Raw genomic sequence first — 25,080 nt, 5'->3', positions numbered from 1 at the left:
GGATTGTATTGTCGATGCTTAAAAGACTTGGGAACACATTATGTGAAACATTATCACAAAAAATGTCTTCATACAGTAGCCAAAAACACACACATATAACTGTTCAGTGGTTCAATGGTTCCATTTAATAACAGAGAATATATACAGTTTAAAGAACAACCTGAAATTCTTACTCTCCACAGACATCTTCAAAACAGAAGAAAAACCCCAAAGAATGAATTACCAAAAAAAACCCCGAAGTCCCATGCCCCCCTCCCTCACACAAGCAGCATCAACCCTTCCCCTTCACGTTCTCCCCACTTATTCTACCAGAAAGTATCAGCACTCCCACCACCCCCCACGCAACCAACAGCAAAGCCCCCAAAGAGAGATCATGGTCTAAGTCCGTCAAAGCTGCTGTTCATCCAAACAGTTTGACATCTCTCACTAAGGGAGAGAGATATCACTCCTTCCACAGCGAGTGGGGAGACCAGTAACCGTTGTTTCAATGGTACAGTCTGTAGCACTGCCTTTATTGAGTGTCCCCTGACTCACGAATCGCCGTCACTCTCACTCACTCATTGAGAGAGAGAGGGAGAGTGATCACGCGAGTGCAGAGGCCTCGGACACTTGCTGTCTCGATGTTCTAGTTCCCCACGGCACTTCAGTTTGCAACACCGGCAAGAAATCGAGTTTACAGGGCTGCACTAGGCCGCACCTCAAAGACCTGTCTTCCAGCCCGCCTCCGGAGATATCAAAAATGCAGGCAATCGGCAAGATCCAAGAATGGAAACTCGTCGCCATGCAGAATCGCAGTTTGAGTGCAGCTGTAGATTATGAACTTCAACAGGACCCCAGCCGCCTTGAAAAGGAAAAAAAGAGGAATTAGAAAAAGAATTTAGACTGTTTTGCTGAGAGAAGTAGCCCACTGGGGCCATCTTTAGCTCTGCCTCCTTTTAGTTGATGGTTGTTTCCGTATTGTCTCCTTACACTTGTTTGACTTCTGCCTTTCCCTGATGGGTCATTAACAACTAATAATCACAAGAGATTCTGCAGATACTGGGAATCCAGAGCAACACACACAACATGCTGGAGGAACTCAGCAGTTCAGGCAGCAACTATGAAAGAAATAATCAGTTGATGATTCAAATTGAGACTGTTCACAGGACTGGAAAGGAAGGGGGAAGAATCTAGAATAAAAAGGTGGGGGGAGAGGAAGGAGTACAAGGTAGAAAGTGATAGGTGAAGCCAGGTGCGTGGGTGGGGTGGGGGGGAACTAAGTAAGAACCTGGAAGATGATAGGTGGAAAGAGATAAAGGGCTGAAGAAGAAGAAGGAATCTGATAGGAGAGGGCAGTGGACCATGTGTGAAATGAGGAGAGACACCAGGGAGATGAGGAGGAGAGGAAAGAGTGCAAAAAGAGAGAAGGGGAGGGGGAGAAACCACATCAGTCCTGATTACTGATGAGATAATGTAGATAGAATGGGGGTTTAGTGGCGAAATAGCAGAGTGATCCAAAGCATTGGGGTGGATAAATAAGGTATCAAGCCATGATTCTTGACTGATTGTGTCTCATTTATGAAAACTTGTTCTAGCCTGTTTGTTTATGGATGGGTCTTCCTCCTGCTTTTCACAATTCACTTTTCAAGATTCAAGGGTCTTTTTATTTATTTATTTATCTTAGAAATACATTGTTGAGTATGCCCTTTGAGCCATGCTGCCCCAGCAAACCCTGACAACCCCAATTTAACCCTAACCTAATCATTGGACTAAATGAATTTACAATGACCAGCTAACCCATCCGGTATGTCCTTGGACTATGGGAGGAAAGCAGAACGCTCGGAGAAAGCTCATCCATTCCATGGGGAGAGCATACAGACAGCGCTGGAGTTGAACCCAGAACTCCTGAACATCCCACGGTGTAATAATGTCGTGCTAACCATGACACTACTGTGGCATCCAAAATAAGGGCTTGTCTGGGATACATCTGTATATCAAACCATACAGTGAAATGCATCTTTTGTGTTAACAACCAACACAACTGAAGGGGCACAGAGACCTGCCTACAAGAGCCGATGCACATTCTCGACCTCCACAGGCTCCAACCTGATGGCATGAACATTGACTTCTCTAACTTCTATTAATGCCCCTCCTCCCCTTCTTACCCCATCCCTGATATATTTAGTCTTTCTCCCCCCTCCTTTTTTTTCTCTCTCTGCCCATCACTCTGCCTGTTCTCCATCTTCCTCTGGTGCTCCCCTCCACCTTTCTTTCTCCCTAGGCCTCCCATCCCATGATCCTTTCCCTTCTCCAGCTCTGTATCCCTTTTACCAATCACCTGTCTGGCTCTCAGCTTCACCCCACCCCCTCCAGTCTTCTCCTCTCATTTCGCATTTTCCCCTCCCCCTCCTACTTTCAAATCTCTTACTATCTTTCCTCCCAGTTAGTCCTGACGAAGGGTCTCGGCCCGAAATGTCAACAGCGCTTCTCCTTATAGATGCTGCCTGGCCTGCTGCGTTCCACCAGCATTTTGTGTGTGTTGCTTGAATTTCCAGCATCTGTCAATTTCATCATGTAGGACAAAGTCAGCATGGTTTCCTTCAGGGAAAATCTTGCCTAACAAACCTGTTGGAATACTTTGAGGAAATTACAAGTAGGATAAATAAAGGGGATGTAGTGGATGTTGTATATTTGGATTTTCAGAAAGCCTTTGACAAGGTGCCGTGCATGAGGCTGTTTAACAAGTTACAAGCCCATGGTATTACAGGAAAGTTACTGACATGGGTAGAACATTGGCTGATTGGTAGGAGGCAATGAGTGGGAATAAAAGGATCCTTTTCTGGTTGGTTGTTAGTGACTAGTGGTGTTCTGCAGGGGTCAGTGTTGGGACCGCCTCTTTTTATGCTGTATATCAATGATTTAAATGATGGAATAGATGCCTTTGTTGCCAAGTTTGCAAATGATATGAAGAATGGTGGAGGAGTAGGTAACGTTGAGGAAACAGGTAGGCTGCAGAAGGACTTAGACAGTTTAGGAGAATGGACAAGAAAATGGAAATGAAATGCAACATTGGAAAATGCATGGTCATGCACTTTGTTAGAAGAAATAAATGTGCAGACTATTTTCTAAATGGGAGAAAATCCAAAAATACTGTAAAGGTTAACTTGCAGATCAAGTTGGTGGTGAGGAAGACAAATGTGATGTTCGCATTCATTTCAAGAGGACTGAAATATAAAAGCAAGGATGTAATGTTGAGACTTTATAAAGCACTGGTGAGCCCTCATGGAGTAAACTGAACAGGATTGGGCCACTTGCCTTAGAAAGGATGTGCTGAAACTGGGGAGGGTTCAACAGAGGTTTCCTCTGGGCCTGTATTCACTCGAATTCAGAAGAATGAAGGTGAACCCATTGAAACCTATCCAGTGGTGAAAGGCCTTGATAGAGTGGATGTGGAGAGGATGTTTCCAATGGTGGAAGAGCCTAAGACCAGAGGACACAGCCTCAGAATAGAGGGGCATCATTTTAGAAAAGAGATGAGGAGATTTTTTTTGCCAGAGTGGTGAATCTGTGGTATTCTTTGCCACAGGCAGCTGTGGAGGCCAAGCCTTCACGTTTATTTTAGACAGAGGTTGCTAGGTTCTTGATTGGTCAGGGCATGAAGGGTACGGGGAGAAGGCAGGAGATTGAGGCTGACAGGAAAATTGGATCAGCCATGATCAAATGGTGGAACAAATGCAAGGAGCTAAATGGCCAGATTTTGCTCATATATCTATGGTCTTATGGTCTTATCCAAACTTCTCTTAAGTATTGCTATGAACCCTCATCCATCGCTTCTTCTGGCAGCTCGTTCAACACTCACTCCACCCTATCTAGAGTGCATCACGTGTAGATAAGATTGTAAAGAAAGCTCTTGGCAAATTGGCTTTTTAAAGTCAGAGTATTGAATGCAGGAGTTGGGATGTTATGTTGAAATTGTACCAGACATTGATAAACCAAAATTTGGGTTATTACATGAAGTTCTAGTCACTTACCTACAGGAGCAGGTAGATGGGACTAGGTAGGAAAAAGGTTGGCCTATCTGGACAAGCCGAAGGTGTGTTTATGTGCTGTGGCGCTCTTTGACTCTAGCAGCTCATCATCTGTAAGATAAACTTCGAAGTTCCAAGTAAATTTATTGTCCTAGTATGTATATGTCACCATATACAGCTCCGAGAGTCATTTTCTTGCAAGCCTTCATAGTAAAAGAGAACAATACAAAGGAATCAATGAAAATCTACACACAAAGAAAGATGGACTATCAATGACAAACTGTTCAAATGAAAAAATACTGAGAACATGAGTTGTAAAGAGACCTTGAGAGTGACTGTATGTCGTAGAAGACAATTCATGCAAATACAAAATAATAACACTGAGAACATGAATTGTAGAGTCCTTGAAAGTGAGTCCAGAGGTTGTGGAATCAGCTCAGTGTTGATGTGAGTGAAGTTATCCACTCTGGCTCAGGATCCAATGGTTATCGGGTAATAGCTGTTACTGCGTACCTAAGCTTTCTGAGGAAACTGCTTGCTAATCTTTGATTCAATGCCATAAATATCATAGATGGCATTTATTCTAATGTTTTGAGTTGAAAAAATTGAGGAGATATATTTAAATTACACTTTACATTTCATTTGAACTTCTCCTAATTCACTACTGGAAATCCGATCAAAAATAATTTGAACATGTTCTCCCAGGAACTGCACAGCAAAGGCAGTTTCTCCAGATTAAAGCAGAACATTATTATTATGTGTGTATAGATAAAGACTGTTTTCATAAAACTACCCCATTTAATTTGCAAAGAACAAAACATTTAGAAATGAATGTTGATAGGTAGCTTTTCTATAAATAAATGTCAGCATTTCTGGAAACACATGAATGCCCAATTGGAAACAGACTGATTTAACTAGCTCTACATACTTACTGCCTCTTCTACTGCTGACTTTTAAGGCAGCAATGAAGGTCCTCCATCTCTGCCGGTGTTCAGGGCTTCCTTCATCATGTCAGTAGGTTCCTCTTGGTTTCACTGCTGTCAGTAATACAACTCCCAGGTGGAGACTCAGGAATAGATGTAGAAGGAAACTTCTTTGCTGTTTCCATAACAACTTTGTTTTACCAGTCAGGGTTGTTACCCCTGAGCTGAACCCCCAAACCCGGAGGACCAGTGGACCATTCTTAGTCTGGCCTCTGCCCTTTGACCTGTTTGGATGGGTGACCCTACCAAGAGCCAAAGCATAAAGCCCGACTCCAGCCAACCTAGATCTCCAGGTCATTGAGGCATGAAAGCCTCCAAACAACGACATGGTTGTGATCCTTTTTGAGGCCTTCACATTACACTTAGTTATAAATACCTATCTAAAGTGTGCACCTGGACCCACTTCAAAATTTCAAAGTTCAACGCACATTTATTATCAAAATAAATATACCATTTACATCCTTGAGATTTGTCTCCTTACAGGCGGCCACAAAACAAAGAAACCCAACAGAACCCATTAAAAAGAAGAACATCAAATACCCAATATGCAAAAAAAAGAACAGATCGTCCCAAAAATAAAAAGTAAAGAAATAAAATCCAGAACTAAAGTTCAGGAAAGTGAGTTCACAGCCACGAAGCCAAGCATCACTGCTCCCTTTGTTCCCATGACACCATCCACGACCAAGTCCACAGTGACCAGAGAGACCGAGTGTTTTCAGCAACATAGCTTTCTGGGTTATTGAGACACGCAAGCCTCCAAACCACAACAAGGCTGAGGTCCTCTTGGAGAAACTACCTCTACAATAGGTAGCTAAAACTTCCCATTGCACCACTGGCACCTGTCAGAAAGGTACCGGGAAAAGAGCAGTAACATCATGAAAAATCCCACCCACCACACATATGAAAGGGCTCAACCTGAAATGCTGACTGTACTCTTCTCCATAGATGCTGCCTGGCCTGCTGAGTTCCTCCAGCATTTTGTGTGCCACCATGTATGTAGACTGTTTGTCCCAATCCCATACCTGCACAAAGTCATCTAGGTAGCAAAACAACAATGCAGAGACAAGATTCAGACTCAACTTTCCAACAACACACACAGCCTATGCCAAGGTCTGCACACCGTCGCAGACTTCAAAGCTAAATGCAGTGGAGTTTTCAACATCGCTACCTCTCTCTCAGAGGAGCTAAATCGTTTCTTAAACTCGATTCGATGTCACCAATACTGAGCCCTGAGGCAACCGGCAGGTTGTTCATCTCTGAAGCCAAAGTACACAGGTGCTTCCAACGAGTGGACAGTCACAAGGCCGCGGGACTGGGCGGCAGCCCAGGGCAAGTCCTCAGGATGTGCACGGCACAACTGGCAGTTGTGTTTATAGACATTTTTAATCTCTCCCTCTCCCAGTGTAGAGTGCCCTCCTGCTTCAAACATCCACCATTGTCCCTGCACCTAAAAAGACCAAGGTAACATATCTGAATGACTGGCGTCCAGTCGCACTCACCTCAATAATAAGCAAATTCTTTCAGAGGATGCTCAAGGGCTACATCTGCAGCATGCTACCACCCAAACTGGACCCCCTACAATTTGCCTACCAACACAACTGATCGACAGATGATGCATTAGCCACAGCTCTACACACAGACCTTACACATCTGGATAAGAAGGATGCTTATGTGCGAATGCTGTTCTTGGACTACAGTTCAGCATTCAACGCCATAAATCCCTCTAGGCTCAACAAGAAGCTCAGAAACCTTGGCCTTCACTCTGCCTTCTGTAGCTGGATCCTGGACTTCCTGACAGATCCCTGGCAGATGGTAAGAGTGGGCTCCCTCACCTCTGTCCCTCTGACCCTCAACACAGGTGTCCCTCAGGACTGTGTACTAAACCCCTTCCTTTACTCCCTATATACCCATGACTGTGTCGCCACCCACAGCTCCAATCTGCTAAATAAATTTCCAAGATGGCGGCGCGACGCAGCTTGCAGCGGCCACTCCGGACCTGATTATCTGTTATTTGTGAAGTGGGGTGCCATGCGCAATCATAATCAATTGGAAACGGGCGTGGGAGCATGGAGGAACATCGGGAAATCTCCAGGAAGACCTTCTTTGTTGCTGCTGCTGCTGTGAGGTCTGGGACTCTGCTGGGAAGAACAGGCCCCCAGTCCTCGGGGTCGCGTTGCCGATGGCCGTTGGTGGGGCCGTCTTAATATGCTCGGCAGGGGATGGTGCTCGGAGAAGCTGTGCCGGAGGGGATGGTCGTCGGCTCAGAGGTTCGACGGACTCGGAGTCCGCTGCAGTCAGGTCGCTGTCGATGTGTGCTGCGTCTGCGAGGCTGGGTTCGACGGAGCTTTTGTTGTGTGCTGCATCTGCAAGGCTGAGTCGGGCGGCGCCGTGGAAGTCCATAGTGGGGGTATTCCCTTCTGCCATCAGCGTGGGATGGCGAGTCTGTCGGGACCCTAGGGACTTGTGGAAACTGTGTGGTGATTTCTTTTGAACTTATAGTCCTTTAACATCTTTGAACTATTTTTACTGTGTCCATAGTCTGTTTTTTTATCAATTATGCTATTGTTTGCACTGTTATAACTATATGTTGTAACTATGTGGTTTTGTGCAGGTCTTGTAGCTTTAGTTTTTGGTCTTGTTTTTGTCTGGTGGATTTGGAGCTCCTTTCCGGGGAACGCGCTAAGACGGTAGAGTGATATTAATACGCAGCAGCCTCTCCAGACTCTGGATTGGGGATTGCCAAACATTATGTGGATTTTCTAGTGTAGTCTGTTTTGTCATATGCTTTTGTGATATCATTCTGGAGGAACGTTGTCTCATTTTTTAACTGCATTGCATTTGTGGTTTCTAAATGACAATAAACTGAATCTGAATCTGAATCTGATGATGCTACACTGATTGGCATAATCTCAAATAATAACGAGGCAGCCTACAGAGAAGAAGTCATCACCCTGACACAGTGGTGTCAAGGAAACAACCTTTCCTCAATGTCACAAAAACAAAGGAGCTGGTTGTGGATTACAGGAGGAATGGAGACAGGCTAACCCCTATTGACATCAATGGTTCTGGGGTTGAGAGGATGAACAGCTTAAGTTCCTCGGCATCCACATCACCGAGGATCTCACGTGGTCTGTACATACCGGCTGTGTGGTGAGAAAGGTACAACAATGCCTCTTTCTCCTCAGACGGTTGAAGAAGTTTGGTGTGGGCCCCCAAATTCTAAGAACTTTCTACAGGGGCACAATTGAGAGCATCCTGACTGGATGCATCACTGCCTGGTATGGAAACTGTGCTTCCCTCAGTTACAGGGCTCTGCAGAGAGTGGAGCGGACAGCCCAGCGTATCTGTGGATGTGACTTCCCACTATTCAGAATATTTACAAAGACAGGTGTGAGAAAAGGGCCCGTGGGACCATTGGGGACCCGAGTCACCCCAATCACAATCTATTCCAGCTGCTACCATCTGGGAAATGGTACCGCAGCATAAAAGCCAGGACCAACAGGCTCTGGGACAGCTTCTTCCACCAGGCCATCAGACTGATTAATACAGTGGAATTCAGAAGTTTACATACACTTAGGTTGAAGTCATTAAAACTCATTGTTTAACCACTCCACAGATTTCATATTAGCAAACTATAGCTTTGGCAAGACGTTGAGGACATCTACTTTGTGCATGACACGAGTAATTTTTCCAACAATTGTTTAGAGACAGATTATTTCACTTTTAATTGACTATATCATAATTCCAGTGGGTGAGAAGTTTACAAACAAAATCAAAAGAAATCAGCCAAGACCTCAGAAAAAGAAATTGTGGACATCCAAAATTCTGGTTCATCCTTGGGAGCAATTTCCAAACGCCTGAAGGTACCACGTTCATCTGTACAAATAATAGTAACATGTATAAACACCATGGGACCACGCAGCCGCAAGGAGACGCATTCTGTCTCCTAGAGATGAACGTACTTTGGTGCGAGAAGTGCAAATCAATCCCAGAACAACAGCAAAGGACCTTGTGAAGATGCTGGAGGAAACAGGTAGACAAGTATCTATAACCACAGTAAAACGAGTCCTATATCAACATAACCTGAAAGGCTGCTCAGCAAGGAAGAAGCCACCACTCCAAAACTGCCATAAAAAAGCCAGACTACAGTTTGCAAGTGCACATGGGGACAAAGATCTTACTTTTTGGAGAAATGTCCTCTGGTCTGATGAAACAAAAATTGAACTGTTTGGCCATAATGACCATCGTTACCTTTGGAGGGAAAAGGGTGAGGCTTGCAAGCCGAAAAGCACCATCCCAACAATGTAGCATGGGGGTGGCAGCGTCATGTCGTGGGGGTGCTTTGCTGCAGGAAGGACTGGTGCACTTCACAAAATAGACGGCATAATGAGGAAGGAATGTGGATATATTGAAGCAACATATCAAGACATCAGCCAGGAAGTTAAAGTTCAGTCGCAAATGGGTCTTCCAAATGGACGATGACCCCAAGCATACCTCCAAAGTTGTGGCAAAATTGCTTAAGGAGAACAAAGTCAAGGTACTGTAGTGGCCATCACAAAGCCCAGTCCTCAATCTGATAGAAAATTTGTGGGCAGAACTGAAAAAGCGTGTGCGAGCAAAAGGAGGCCTACAAACCTGACTCAGTTACGCCAGCACACACAAAATGCTGGTGGAACACAGCAGGCCAGGCAGCATCTATAGGGAGAAGCACTATTGACGTTTCGGGCCAAGACCCTTCGTCAGGACTAATTGGGAGGAAAGATAGTAAGAGATTTGAAAGTAGGAGGGGGAGGGGGAAATCTGAAATGATGGGAGAAGACAGAAGGGGGTGGGGTGAAGCTAAGAGCTGGAAAGGTGATTGGCAAAAGGGATACAGAGCTGGAGAAGGGAAAGGATCATGGGACGGGAGGCCTAGGGAGAAAGAAAGGGGGAGGGGAGCACCAGAGGGAGATGGAGAACAGGCAAAGAGTGATGGGCTGAGAGAAAAAAAAAGAAGGGAGGGAATAAATACATCAGGGATGGGGTAAGAAGGGTAGGAGAGGCATTAATGGTAGTTAGAGAAATCAATGTTCATGCCATCAGGTTGGAGGCTATCCAGATGAAATATAAGGTGTTGTTCCTCCAACCTGAGTGTGGCTTCATCTTGACAGAAAAGGAGGCCATGGATAGACATATCAGAATGGGAATGGGACGTGGAATTAAAATGTGTGGCCACTGGGAGATCCTGCTTTCTCTGGCAGACACTTCACCTGTGTGTCGGCTGGTGTGGTATACTGCGTCCGGTGCTCCCAGTGCAGCCTTTTATATATTGGTGAGACCCGACACAGACTGGGAGACCATTTCACTGAACACCTATGCTCTGTCCACCAGAGAAAGCAGGATCTCCCAGTGGCCATCAACAAAACATTTTTAGCTTAGTTGAACTATTGCAAAGCATCAGCACCATTATGCAATTAAACACATTACATTCAATAAAGTGAATGAAGAAACTCCCCCTCACATTCCACTTAAACATTTCATTTCACCTTTCACCCTGAAATACCCCAGTTTCATTGGCTGCATAAGTCTCGGGAAGACAACCTCCGGTCCCACCAAACTCATGAGATTGAGGCGCGCTTGATCCCACCCCAAACCCCGGTTTGTGTGAACGCTGGGTGATTTGCTACTCTGTTACTAATTAATGCCACAAAATAACAGACAGTACACTGCATACGATTCAAGGAATTATATTTATGAATCTTAACTAAAGGGTCAGAAAAGAATAACAAAAAGGAAAGGGCCCATTCTAATGAAACAGTCAAATGTGCACAAGTTGGAGCTCATCTTGAACTTCTCTGTCACTCACACACTGGGCCCTCGGTCAACGTGAAAGTACACACCACCTTCCGAACATCGCTCGCAATCATCTAGAACAAACAGATCTCCTACTGGATCGTATGCTACAACCGGTTCTCCCTAGCGTCTCCTCTCTCCATCTCCTCTCGAACAAAAGAAAACCTCAAACCCAACCTTATTTTTCCCTCACCAAGAAAACCTCCCGCTGATTGGATGGCACACACTCCACATCATCCCTTATCTTCAACAATAGCCCAAACAGGCTGAAAGCAAAACAGACAGCTCTCACAGAGCTGCTAAATGAAATACCAACAACAGAACAATAAAGATGTGAACCAGGGGCATTACAACCCTTAACCCACGACCTGCAGTTGTAGTCTCACCCAACCTCAGCGGAAAAAACAAGTCAAGTCAAGTCACTTTTTATTGTCATTTCGACCATAACTGCTGGTACAGTGCACAGTAAAAACAAGACAACGTTTTTTCAGGACCGTGGTGCTACATGAAACAGTACAAAAACTAGACTGAACTACATAAAAAAACAACACAGGAAAAAAAACTACTCTAGACTACAGACCTACCCAGGACTGCATAAAGTGCACAAATCTGCTTGCATTTACCCAATCTATACCCCTCAGGAGGGCCTGTTCCTTCACATACGGCTGTAGTTCGATGTAATTTTGTCAACTTCCTCACCCTGCTATTATCACCACTGAATCAGGCCAAGGATGTTCCACTTTGTCGTTTCATCAATATCTTGTCATCTTCATAGCATCATCCTGTGTTCCCAGCTCTTATTTCTGTCCCATTTCCTATGCCATCTTAATTACAAATTCCACATCTCTCCAGAGATCTTTCCTCCTCATTACCTCGTGTGTGTACACTTAGGCTAAGGTCACCCCAGCTAGAATTCACTCTGCACTTAAATCTGACCTTCGCGTCATTACAGCAATTAGCCCTGATAAACTCCAATGAGTCTTTTGTTTAAACACCACCCTGCTGTGATCATGTACTTGTATGGAATTTAATTAATCTAATAGTCTCTGTGCACTGATCTGGCATTGAAAGGTAAATCCATTCAACCAAATAGCTTATTTCAAATACCATTTCATGCATGCCATTTCCAAAGTTATATCATCTAGTAGACCGGTTACACTGGACAACAAGGGTTTTGCTTCTTGAATACTTTTGGTTGTATCTCATGGATTTTGGGCTACAATTTGTGAAAATCACTATGAAATTTCCCTATCACGCATCATTTGTTTGAATTTGCTATTTCAACTCCTAATTCAAGTCAGAATAACAGATGGCAAGATTAAGGAAGGCATTTTTTTTATCCATAGATTAAATCAATGACAGACAATTCAAAGAACTCCTCATGGAACTGGAGAAAATCACATGGAAGGCATTCAAGGATGTTGTTTAAAATTTTCTTGGCAACTACAGAGCAACAAACTACATGCAGCTGGTTGACAACATGTTTTAAGCACACAAAACCATGAAGTGCAACATGCCACTAAAGTTTCACTTTAGTCTGCATTCCCATTTAGACTCTTCCCTGCGAATCTTGTCGCTGCTGGTGATGAGCACAGTGAAAGGAATCAACAGGACATTGTGGTCATGGAGAAACAATACCAGGGCAACTGGAATCCAACATTGCTGGCTGATTATTGTTGGACACTTAAGCGAGGAGCCTCAGTCACTGAGTACAAACAAAAGTCATCAACAAAACATTTTTAGCTTAGTTGAACTATTGCAAAGCATCAGCACCGTTATGCAATTATCTCCAATAAAAGTTAATTTCTTGTTTCTCCAAATTCCTACATGATATGAGTAGTCTGAAATCATATTTGTGTTCATCTTCAAGTGGTCTATCATAAACAAATTAAATTTCTGAGGAAACTTCACACTCAAAAAAGTTGGCCAGTGTTATCTAACTGAGAGAATTGAGACATACACTTCGTAGCCACTTTGCTAGGTACAGCAGTGGAACCCAATGTGGTCTTGATGTGTTGAGAGATACGCTTCTGCACACCACTGTTGTAACATGTTGTTATATGCCTTACTGTTGCCTTCCTGTCAACTTGAACCAGTCTGGCTATTCTCCTTTGACCTTTCATTAACAAAGTGTTTTCACTCACAGAACTGCCACTCACTGGATGGTTCTTTTTGGGTTTTTTACCATTCTCTGTAAATTCTAGACACTGCTGTGTGTGAAAATCCCAGGAGATCAGTAGTTTCTGAGATACTTAAATCACCCTGTCTGGCACCAACAATCTTTCGACAGTCAAACTCACTTAGATCACATTTCTTCCCTATTCTGATGTTTGGTCTGAACAACAACTGAACCTCTTGACCATGTCTGCATGATTTCATGCATTGAGTTGCTGCCACATGATTGGCTGATTAGATATTTGCATTAATAAGCAGATGTACAGTCCATAGTAAAGTGGCCACTGAGTGTATTTTTCAAATCCTATTTTATGCATACCATTTCCAAATTCATCATTTGAAACACAGCCTCATTTAGCAGACCAATTAACTAACCACGCAAATTGAAATATAGACACAAGAGATTCTGAAAATGCTGGTAATCCAGAGCAACACACTCAAGTGCACTGAAATATTATACCTGCCTTCATAAAGTGTTTAAATCCAGCATAACAAACAACATTGTGTTTGTCGATAGAATAATTCTCATCAAGAGAGCCACATGTTCCTCTGTTTTATGGTGCCTGGTGACAGTCAATAAAATGTTGATTTAAAACTCCGTTGTTAGCAGCAGAAACTTCCTTTTTTTCAGTGCAAATCAGCAGAATTATTTTTTCCATAATTAATGATCTGCTAACAAAATCACATTTCCCACATTCATACTTTCCAAACCTGCACCTCTTGTAATTTTGCTGGCGGCTCGTTAGTTGTGGAGAAAAAATAGATCAGTTTTTATTTTTGGTTGTTCTCAGGACACCTAAGATTACAGCACACACACAAAATGCATGTTGGTCCATAGCCTGTCGAGTTGGAGGAACAACACCTCATATATCATTTGGGTAGCTTCCAACCTGATGGCATTAACATTGATTTCTATACCATCCAGTAATATTCTCTTCCTTCCCCTTCTCTCTTTTCCAAGTCCCCACTCTAACCTCTTACCTCTTCTCTTCATCTGCCAATCACTTCCCCCGGTGCCCCTCCTCCTTCCCTTTTTCCCATTGTCCACTCTCCTCTCCTTCCAGATTCCTCCTTCCCCAGCCCTTTACATTTCCCACCTATCACCACCCAGCTTCTTACTTCATCCCCCTCCCCCATTCACCTAGCTTCACCAATCACCTTTTCTCTTCTTTCCCTCCCCTCACCTTTTTATTCTACATTTTCCTCCTTCCTTTCCAATCCTGATGAAGGGTCTCGGCCCAAATCATTGACCGTTTATTCATTTCTAACTGTGCTGCCTGACCTGCTGAGTTCCTCCTGCATTTAGTGCGTGTTACTCTGAATTTCCTTCACCTGCAAAATCACCTGTGTTTGTGTGCCTCAGATTACAAGCAATGAGTTAGCAAGCATCTACAGGAGATCACCCCCAAGGAGGACCTTCACCTTTTGACTTACAGACTCATTTTTCACTCTTTGAATTAAAAATTTGAAATCATTCATCACTTCAGGACATGAGCCATTTGAGTTTTTGATTGAAATAGTTCAAGTGTTAAACTCTGCTACTTAATATAACTTCCTATTTTTCAAGATTCAAGATCGTTTAATATCATTGTACAGTACAGGGGTGTAAAGAACAAAATGACGCCAATAGAGCATAAAAAAACACAATAAATATACAGTGCTATGAAAAAAATCTTAGGCACATACATATGGCTAGGGCACCTAAGACTTTTGCACAGCACTGCATTTGTCAACATAGTGCGAAGATCAAGTTTGTAAATCTGGCAGGAGCAAAGGATGTTGGGAATGATTAAGATGGAGAGCTGTGGGACAGGTGGCAGAGAAGGAATGCCAGGGTCTTGGGGGTGGGGTGTGGCATGAGTACAGACACACCCAGCCCTGAGACACCAGGCAAGGTCATTTGATACCACAAAATTACAGAATGTCTCTGTAATTATTACAGAATGTAATTATAGGATGTCCCTCTGGTGCTTCCCACTCCCTCCTTCTCCTTCCCCTTTTCCCAATCATGATTCTCCTCTCCCTGGCCTCTTCCCACTCTCAGTCCACAATAGGGACCCAGATCAGAATCAGGTTTATCATCACTCACATATGTCAGGAAATTTGTTTTTTGCAGCAGCAATACAGTGCAATACAAAAAATTACTACAATACTGTCAAAAGTCTGAAACACCTATCCATGTGCCTCAGACTTTTACACAGTATGAAAATATAAAAGCAATCCTTCAAAATACAATGCAGCAGTAAGTATCATACATATAGACAGATTGTATGTACATAAGGTGATGCTAGGTGATGTGTATGGTGGTGGGAGAGTGGATTAATGGGTGGAGGTGTTGATCAGCCTAACGACTTTGGGAGAAACAACCGCTTGTGAGTCTGGTGGTCCTGGTGCGGATGCTGCATAGCCTGCTCCCTGCTGGGGGTGGAACAAACAGTATTTTTATGAAATTATCTCAATTTCGAGACAAAAAATAGCTACGCCCTTCTGTTTAATACCCAGTTTCACTCAACATTAGTAAGTAAGAGGGACCCCTGCAGGTTTATTTCATTAGTTGGAGGAGATTTGGTATGTCACCAAAAACGAGCAAATTTCTACAGATGTACCGTGGAGAGCATTCTAACGATTACACCACAGGATTGGAAAAAGCTGCCAAGGGTTGTAAGCTCAGCCAATTCCAACATCAGAAGGCAGCATTCTTCATGAGGGACCCCCACCACCCAGGACAAGCCCTCTTCTCATTGTTACCTTCAAGGAGGAGGTACAGGAGCCTGAAGACACACTCAATGTTTTGGGGAAAAGCTTCCTCCCCCGCTCCGTCATATCTCTCTGCATGGACAATGATCCATGATCACTATCTCACTATTTTTCTCTCCTTTTGCACAACATTTTATTTTTTATATATTTCTCATTACAATTTATAGTTTTTATATTATTGTACTGTACTGCTACTACAAAACAACAAATTTTGCAACATACATTATGTCAGCAATAATAAACCTGATTCCAGGGATGGTTTTTTATGCAGTTGAATTACAGTTACTGCATTAGAGGCGTGTGTCGGGATGGCGCAAGGTGGTTACTTCAGTACACTTGGGAAATGATGAAACATCCAACGCATCATAAGGAGTGTCAGCAGCTCCCTTGGAAACAACGTTAGCTCCTAAATCTACCTCATTAACATCTGCAACATCTGTGGTGTGAGATTATTCAGGAAGCTTCTCACTTCAGGACAGCCTCTGTGTTAATTTTATTCTGGCTTCATTAGGACCAGCTTCTCATTCAATTTCTCCCTCCCTTCTACAGACTGTATGGAACCTCTTACGTGATCCACTCTGTTGGATTGCAATGTTTTTGATTCAAAGTTCTTTCGGAACTCCAGAAAGAGGCACAAAACCTGTGGCTTCACAATCATTTTATTGAGCACAGGGATAACAAAGAGAATTGGAACAGAGCAGAGGCTTGTAGCAGAAGGGAGAAGAAGCAAAGATGATGGAGCGATGTTGTCAGTGTTTTTCATTCCAGAGATTAGAAACATTCCATTCAAATTTACACATTAGAGTCAACCAATCAGACAGAACCTATACAAACAATGCAATACCAAGAGAAGCTTCCATAAACATACAATAGTACTCACTCAAGAATACACTGAACAACTGCATATGCATGCTGTCACTGGGGCGGGGGAACACTGACTTGCTTCATATGCATGCTGTGACCAGTGAGCACTGGGGCGGGGTGAATACTGAACTGCTACATATACACAGTGTGAACACCAGGGGGAGCACTGAACAGCTACATATGCATACACTGACCACTAGGGGGCAGTCTGAACAACTGCATATACATACTGTGACCACTAGGAAATATACTAAACAGTTACACACACAAAATGCTGGAGGAAATCTGCAGGCTATGCAGCATCTATAGAAAAGAGTAAATAGTCGATGTTTTGGTCTGAGAGCCTTCATCAGGACTGGAAAAAAAGGATGAGAAGTCAGAGTAAAAAGGTGGGGAGAGGGGAGGAAGAAGTACAAGATGGTAGATGATAAGTGAAACCGGGAGTGGGGACAGGTGGAGTAAAGAACTAGGAAGCAAATTGATGAAAGAGATAAAGGGCTGGAGAAGGGGGAATCTGATAGGATAGCAGAGAAGACCATGGTAGAAAGGGAAAGGGGAGAAGCATCAGATGGAAGCTATGGGCAGATAAGGAGATGAGGTAAAGAGAGAAATGGAAATGAGGAATGGTGAAGTTCAAGAAATCGATGTTCATGCCATGAGGTTAGAGGCTACCGAAACGCAATATAAGGTGTTCCTCCTCCAACCTGAATGAAGCCTCATCACAGCAGTAGAGGAGGTCATGGACTGACATGTCAGAATGGGAATGGGAGGTAGAATTGAAAATGGTGTCCACTGGGAGATCCTGCATTTTCTGGTGGACGGAGCGTAGATGCTTAGTGAAGTGGTCTCCCAATCTACATCGGGTCTCACCAATATGCGAGAGGTCACACCAGGAGCACCAGATACAGTAGATGACCTCAACAGACTCACAGGTGAAGTGTTGCCTCACCTGGAAGGACTGTTTGGGGCCCTGGATAGTAGTGAGGAAGGAGGTGTAGCGGGAGGTATGGCACTTGTTCTGCTTGTACCAGGAGGGAGATCAGTGGGGAGGGACAGATGGAGAAAGTAGGGAGCAATTCCTGAGGAAAGGGAAAGATGTGCTTGGTGGTGGGATCCCATTGGAGATAGTAGAAGTTGTAGAGAATTATCTGCTGGAAGTGGAGGCTAGTGGGGTGATAGATGAAGATGAGGCATTTGGTGGGATGTCGGGAGGATGAGATGAAGGCAGACATGCGAGAAGTAGAAGAGATGCGGGTGAGGGCAGCACTGATGGTGAAGAAAGGAAAGCCCCTTTCTTTGAAGAAGGAGGACATCTCATTTTCCATTCTAATTTTCCTCCACACAGCAAACACCTCTTCCTCTGTAATTTGTATAGGGTCCATGACCTCACTACAATCTTACCCCACTCTATGGATTCTGTGTCCATCTCCCAAGTAAATATAGATGCAAAAATTAATTTAAGATCTCCCCTTCTCTTTCAGTTCCATGCATAGATCACCATTGACTGTCCAAAAGACTAATTTTATCCCCTGCTATCCTTTTGCTCATAATCTATCTGTAAAAGCCCTTGGTATTCTCCTTCATCTTGCCTGCTAAAGCAGCCTCATAACTTCTTTTAACCATCCTGGTTTCCTTCTTAACTGTCCTCTTGCATTTCTTATACTCTTCATTTGTTCCTGCCTGCCTACACCTGCTATGCACCCCCTTCTTTTCTTAACCAGGGGTTTAATATCTCTCAGAAACCAAAGTTCCCTAAACTTGTTATCCTTGCCTTTTTTTCTGATAGGAACATAAATAAACTGTGTTCTCAAAATTTCACTTTTGAAATTTACCAAGTACACTTACCAAGTACACCTTTGCCAGAAAACAACTTGTCTCAGTCCATACCTGCCAGATCCTTCGTGATGCTGTCAAAATTGGTCTATCTCCAACTTAGAATCTCAGCCTGATGACCAGATCCATCCTTTTCCATAATTACCTTGGAACTAGCAGCACTAGGATCACTAGAGGCAAAGTGTTCCACGACACAACCTTCTGTCACCTGCCCTGTCTCATTCCCTAATAACAGGTGTACTCTGCAGTTCGGACTTGTATGTATTGATTAAGGAAACTTCCCTGAACTCATTTGACAAACCCTTTCCCATCAGGTCCTTTTACATTATGGGAGTCCCAGTCAATATTGTAATTTATAGTTTTGTTATTACGCAAAACTTTCCCTCTGCCATCAGCTTTCTGAATAGACAATGGACCCTTGAACAATGAAAAATGTACTGCTGCCACAAAGCAACAAATCTCATGACGTACAGTGTGCCAGTGATACTAAACCTGATTCTGATTCTGATCCGATATGGTTCACCATTTAGATTTCATGCCCTGTCTTGAGTCTGTTAATCACTCTGTGACATTTACATCCCAATTTATTCTAATACTTTGTGAGCTTTAACTGCTGGGTAATGTATGTGAATGAGATCGGATCGATAGGTCGGTGAGTGGTGCCGCAATAACAACCTCTCGCTTAAGGGGCGGCACGTGACATCACATTTAGAGTAGTGCTATTACAGCGCCGGTGTCCTGAGTTCAATTTTGTCACTGTCTGTAAGGAGTTTATACATCGTCCCTGTCACCACGTTCCACATCCCAAAGACATACAGGTTGGGGTTAGTAAGATGTGGGCTTGCTATGCTGGTGCAGGAAGCGTGACGACACTTGCAGACATCCCCCAGCAATTGGTTAATTGGTCACATGGGTGTAATTGGGCGGTGTGTGCTCAGTGGGTCAAAAGGGTCTGTTACACAGCTGTATCTCTAAATAAAATAAAATGTCAACAAAATCAAGGAATAAAAATCTTACTTAATGGTAATTACATGTTTCTCAGGTAACAGCATCAAGAGGTTTGTGATTGGTGGCTGATTGGGGATGAGGTTTAGACCATCTATGACCTAATTTGAATGGCAGAGGAGGCAGTGTTCCAGCACTTGCCCCTATATTTCTATAATAGTTTCAGATTCATTTATTCATCACAGTAATGTTGAAACATACAGCGAAATGCATTGTTTGCACGAACAACCAGCACAGCCTAAGGATGGGCTGGGGACAAGGGTCAGCACACGCCCTGGTGCCAACATAGCATGCCCACAATGCTTGGCAGAACAACATTGAACACAAAATGGAGCAGACTCCACCCGCCGAATGGCATAATTTATCGTGTAAAACAGAACATAGCGAGCAACGAAGCAGCAAGAACAAAACAAACCCCCTTTCTCCTGCCCACACACCCACCCAAACAAACACATTTACGGTCCTCCAACCCCAGAACAGAACATTGTCTTCAACCTCCAAGCTCCAGCGGACCCCTAAAAATACCCTCAGACACACTCCAAATATAATTAAATACGACAGGAGGCGCATGTTTACCAGGAAGAAATTATTCAGGGGCAATGGTTCCCAAAGATTCAAGATACAGGATTGTTCAATGTCATTTCCAGTACACAAGTGTAAAGGAGAATGAAAACTCCAGACCAAATGCAGCACAAAAAAACACAATAAGATAAAGAACACATCAATAATAAAAACACAACAAATATAAATAAGATAGCTTATATACATAGATGGAATTTATGTCCATGAAGTTACTCTAGGCAGAGGAGTGTCTGCACATCAGGTGACTCTGACAGGAAATGATAAAGTAGTGGTGGTTGGGGGTGTGGAGGGGTGGGTTAGTGGGTGGAGGTGTTGATCAGCCTTACTGCTTGGGGAAAGTAATTGTTTTTGAACCTGGTGTGAATGCTACATAGCCTCCTCTCTAATGGGAGTGGGACAAACAGTCCATGAGCAGGGTGGGTGGGATCCTTCATGATGTTACTGGCCCTTTTCCAACATCTTTCTGTATATATGTCCTTGATGGCAGTTAGGCTGGTGCTGGTGATGTTTTGGGTAACTGTAACTACCCTCTGTAGAGCCTTCCTATTTGCCGCCGTGCAGTTTCCATGCCATCCAGTGATGCAACATGCCAGGATGCTCTCAAGTGCACATTTGTAAAATGACGTGAATATAGATTTGCAGAGTCCAGCTCACTTCAGCCTCTGCAGAAAGTGAAACGTTAGTGAGCTTTCTGGATTGTGCAGGATGCATTCTGGGATCATGAGATGTTCTGCGAGGTACGCACTCCCAAGAGCTTGCAGTTTCACTTCAGTGCCGCCAGAGTAAAGAGGTGTGTGAACGTTGCGCGATCTCTTGGTCGATAAGCATCGCCTTTATCTTGTCGACATTGAGGAGGAGGTTATTTGCCTGGCAGCAGGTCTCAAAGTATTCTAACACTGAAGTTCTCTCAATCTCATCTCTATGTGTGAAGGAAGCATATGACAGAGATATGAAATCTGAGTCAAATCCAGTTCATCTGTACCATTTACACCCACGGGCCACTTTATTAGATACAGGAGTGGAAGCTGGTATGGCCTTCTGCTGGTGTAGCCCATCCACTTCAAAATTCGACACGTTGTGCATTCTGAAATGCTCTTCTGCACACCACTGTTGTAACGTACGGTTATTTGAGTTACTGTTGCCTTCCTGTCAGCTCGAACGAATCTGTCCAATCTCCTCTGATGTCACTATATAAAAAGGCATTTCCGCCCACAGAACTGCCGCTCACTGGTAGTTTTTATGTCTTTTGCTCCATTCTCTGTAAATTCTAGAGTCTGGTGTGCATAAAAATCCCAGAGATCAGAGATAATCGAACCACCTCAACTGGCACCAACAATCATTCGACAGTCAAAGTCACATTTCTTCCCCATTCTGATGTTTGGTCTGAACAACAACTGAATCTCTTGACCATGTCTACATGCTTTTATGCATTGGGTTGCGGCCACATGATTGGTTGATTAGATATTTGCATTCAGGAGCAGGAATACAGGTGTACCTAATAAAGTGGCCACTGAGTGAAAGTGATCATTAATATGCTTGCCAATTTAATGAAAACAATATTCTTGTATGCATACCCCAAACTGCTCATTTAAAAACACAGACTGACAGCTTGATATACGTGTAGCAGCAGATATTTATGAAAATATCATAAACATTTTGTATAAAATAGTCATTTTCTAGAATCTAGATCGTTAATCATAGCATTAGCCTCAATTCAGCAAGGATAAAATGATGGCTTCACTCTGGATCAAAATTGCATTTGATTAAATATTTAGTATTGACAGCATAAATATCCATTGCATATGAACTATCAGATCTTAAGCAAATATTAATACTTTCCAATAGATGAAAATGCTTGTAAATTAAAATTAAAGATTACAGATTAGCTCAATTTGTCACAGGTACATCAAAACCTACAGTGAGGAGGGCCATTTGCATCAACAGCCAACACAATCCAAGGATGTGTCACAATGCTTCCTGCATCAACTTACAGGTAGCATGCCCACAATTTACTAACCCAGAACAGTACACACAAAACGCTGGAGGATCTCAGCAGATCAGGCAGCATCTATGGAAAAGAATAAAGAGCCGCGTTTCAGGCCAAGACACTTCTTCAGGACTAGAAAGGAAGAGAGTGGAGGGAGGGGAGGAAGTACAAGGTGATAGGTGAAACCGAGAGAGAGGGAGGGCTAAAATACAGAGCTGGGAATTTGATTGGTGAAAGAGATGAAGGGCTGGAGAAGGAGGAGTCTGAAAGGAGATGATGGAAGATCATGGAAGAAAGGTAAGAGGGAGGAGCACCAGATAGAGGTGATGGGGAAGGCAAGGAGATATGGTGAGAGAGGGAAATGTGAATGGGGAAAAGGGGGTCATTTATCAGAAGTTTGAGAAATCAATGTTCTTGCCATCAGGTTGGAGTAACCCTGACCTGTGTGTCTTTGGAATGTGGAAGGAAACTAGATCTGCTGTAGGAAACTCAGAAGGTCATGTGAAGAATGTACAAACTCCTCACAGAGAGTAACAAGAAATTAACCCTGATCAAGACGTACAAAAATGCTGGATGAACTCAGCAGGTCGGGCAGCATCCATTGAAAGAAGCAGTCAACGTTTCGGGTCGAGACCCTTCGTCAGGACACGACCCAAAGCATTGACTGCTTCTTTCAACGGATGCTGCCCAACCTGCTGAGTTCATCCAGCCTTTTTGTACGTCTTGATCTGACCACAGCATCTGCAGTGTACTTTGTGTTTAAATTAACCTTGATCACTGGTGCTGTAAGGCATATTGCTGAACTGTGCTTCCCGAATTTCACAAACGCATTCATCGGAATTCCAGTTTTAAGGGCAAAGGGTCAAAAAATTCAGACTTAGCTGAAAGTAGACGTAAATCAAAATTTTTGTCAAACTGTCAAGATTCAAGATTGTTTGATGTCATTTCCAATACACAAGTGTAAAGAACAAAATAGTTGTTACTCCAAATCCGATGCAACACAAAAAAACAATAACCGTAAATAGCACAATAAAGAAAAGATTAGCTTATATACAGACTGATTGTATGCACATGAAGTGACATTAGGTGCAGGAGTATCTGAACATAAGGTGACTCTGACAGGAAATAATCAAATGTTAAAGTGACTCTTGAAAAGAGGAAATCTTCTAGGTACCATCGAGGAATATGAAAACACAGGACCGTGACTGTGTCAATGTAGAATGAAGTGTGGAGTGTGTGTAAAGTGGCAGTAAATGGGATGAGATGGAGGGTGCTGAGGGGCTATGGAGAGGATGTAGCAATTACTGGGGGTGTGGAGGGGTGGGTTAGTGGGTGGAGGTGTTGATTAGCCTTACTGCTTGGGGAAAATAGCTGCTTTTGAGTCTGGTGGTCCTGGAGTGGATTCTGCATAACCTCTTCCCTGATGGGAGTGGGACAAACAGTCCGTGAACAGGGTGGGTGGGATCCATAAGCAAGGTGGACCTTAGTGCCACTAAAACGTGCCAGTACATTGGCATCATACTGATGTGCTCTGGGTGTAGATGCGAGCAGCAGACTTTGGGCTCAGTAAGTCCCCAAATCATCAGTCTAATCTTGTCATAAGGTTTTTTTTAATTTCTCTTCTCGGAAAGCCACACTACATTTTCTGTCTCTTTTAATGTATTTTATGGCATCAAAACAAGTCGCAGTAAAAATTGAAAAGCCTCCATGATTGCAATTTTAAACATCATTTGCATGACACGCATAAATGCTGATTAATTTCTCCATACTTGCAGAGTTAAAGAAGGAACCTCTGCTTAGAAGGTCTGTACTCCCTTTGTACCTATTTCTTTATGCTGATTAAACCTTATTCATAACAACTTCATCATTATAACATTCCTTGAGAATGAGTAAAATGTTGGCATACATTGCTTTTGGAAAAATAACAATACATTGCAAGAAATTTTGGCAGAACAAGCTTGATGAATGTACCACAGTTGTCACAGACTTTATTAAGACAGTTTTAGACAAGTGTGGCCCCACAAAATCGTTCCAAGCCTTCCCCAACCAGAAGCCCTGGATGAATCATGAGATCTGCAGTCTGCTGAGGGCCAGATCAAAGGCATTTAAGTCTGGTGACCAAGAAAGCTACAAGAGGTCCAGGTCCCTAAAGACATCTTATGGGTGAATCAGTTGTGTCAGGGATTGAACAACATTAAATTAAAGCAATATGGGCAACAACGGGGTTTCACTTCCAGATGAGCTCAATAACTTCTGTACTTGCCTTAACCATCGAAACACTGAGGAACCATCACAATCTCCCACAGCCCCCTATGATCCCATAATTTCAGTCTCTGAGGCTGCCTTCAGGAAAGCGAACCCACAAAAAGCATCCTGCCCAGATAGTGTACTCGATCAAGTAAAGGCCTGTGCTGATCAACTAGCTGGAGTTTTCACTGAGATCCTTAACCTCTCGCTTCGGTAGTCTGGGGTGCCCACCTGCTTCAAGCAGGCTTCAGTAATATTGGTGCCTAAGAAGAACATGGCAACCTGCCTCAATCACCATCATTCAGTAGCACTTACATCCACAGTGGTGAAGTGTCTTAAAGGTTGACAATGAAACATGAGAAGTGGCTTGGATCCACTCCAATTTACCTATCGGAGCAACAGGTCCGCAGCGAATGTCCTCTCATTGGCTCTGGAACGTCCCTGGAACATCTGGACAGCAAGGATGAAAATATTAGGATGCATTTTATCAACTACAACTCAGCATTCAATACCATCATCCGCTCAATACTAATCGATAAGCTTCAAGCCCTTGGCCTCAGTACCTTCTTGTTTAATTGGATCCTTGACTTTCTCATTTGCAGACTCCAGGAAGTTGCCCTAGCAGACAAGGTGTAGGAGAATCCTAAGGGATTCTACAGGTATGTTAAGAGCAAAAGGATTGCAAAAGCATAAAGTTGGTCCTCTAGAAGACCAGAATGGTAATCCATGTGTGGAGCTAATATAGACTGGAGAGATCTTAAATACATTCTTTGCATCTGTACTTACTCAGGAGACAGATACAGAGTCT

General features: G+C 43.3%; 1 long non-coding RNA gene across 1 annotated transcript; it reads right to left on the bottom strand.

Annotated features, from left to right (window-relative positions):
• Positions 1 to 272: 272 nt before the first annotated feature.
• On the bottom strand, positions 273 to 24,714 carry LOC140737463 (uncharacterized). Its single transcript, XR_012101161.1, has 3 exons — positions 24,588 to 24,714; positions 4,011 to 4,210; positions 273 to 841 (listed from the first exon to the last, which is right to left on the bottom strand). It is a non-coding gene; the product is annotated as an uncharacterized lncRNA (long non-coding RNA).
• Positions 24,715 to 25,080: the final 366 nt, after the last annotated feature.

The sequence above is a fragment of the Hemitrygon akajei genome, chromosome 13 (genome assembly GCF_048418815.1).
Source record: "Hemitrygon akajei chromosome 13, sHemAka1.3, whole genome shotgun sequence".
In the NCBI taxonomy this organism is placed as follows: domain Eukaryota; kingdom Metazoa; phylum Chordata; class Chondrichthyes; order Myliobatiformes; family Dasyatidae; genus Hemitrygon; species Hemitrygon akajei.
This window is presented reverse-complemented; position numbering and strand designations above follow the sequence as displayed.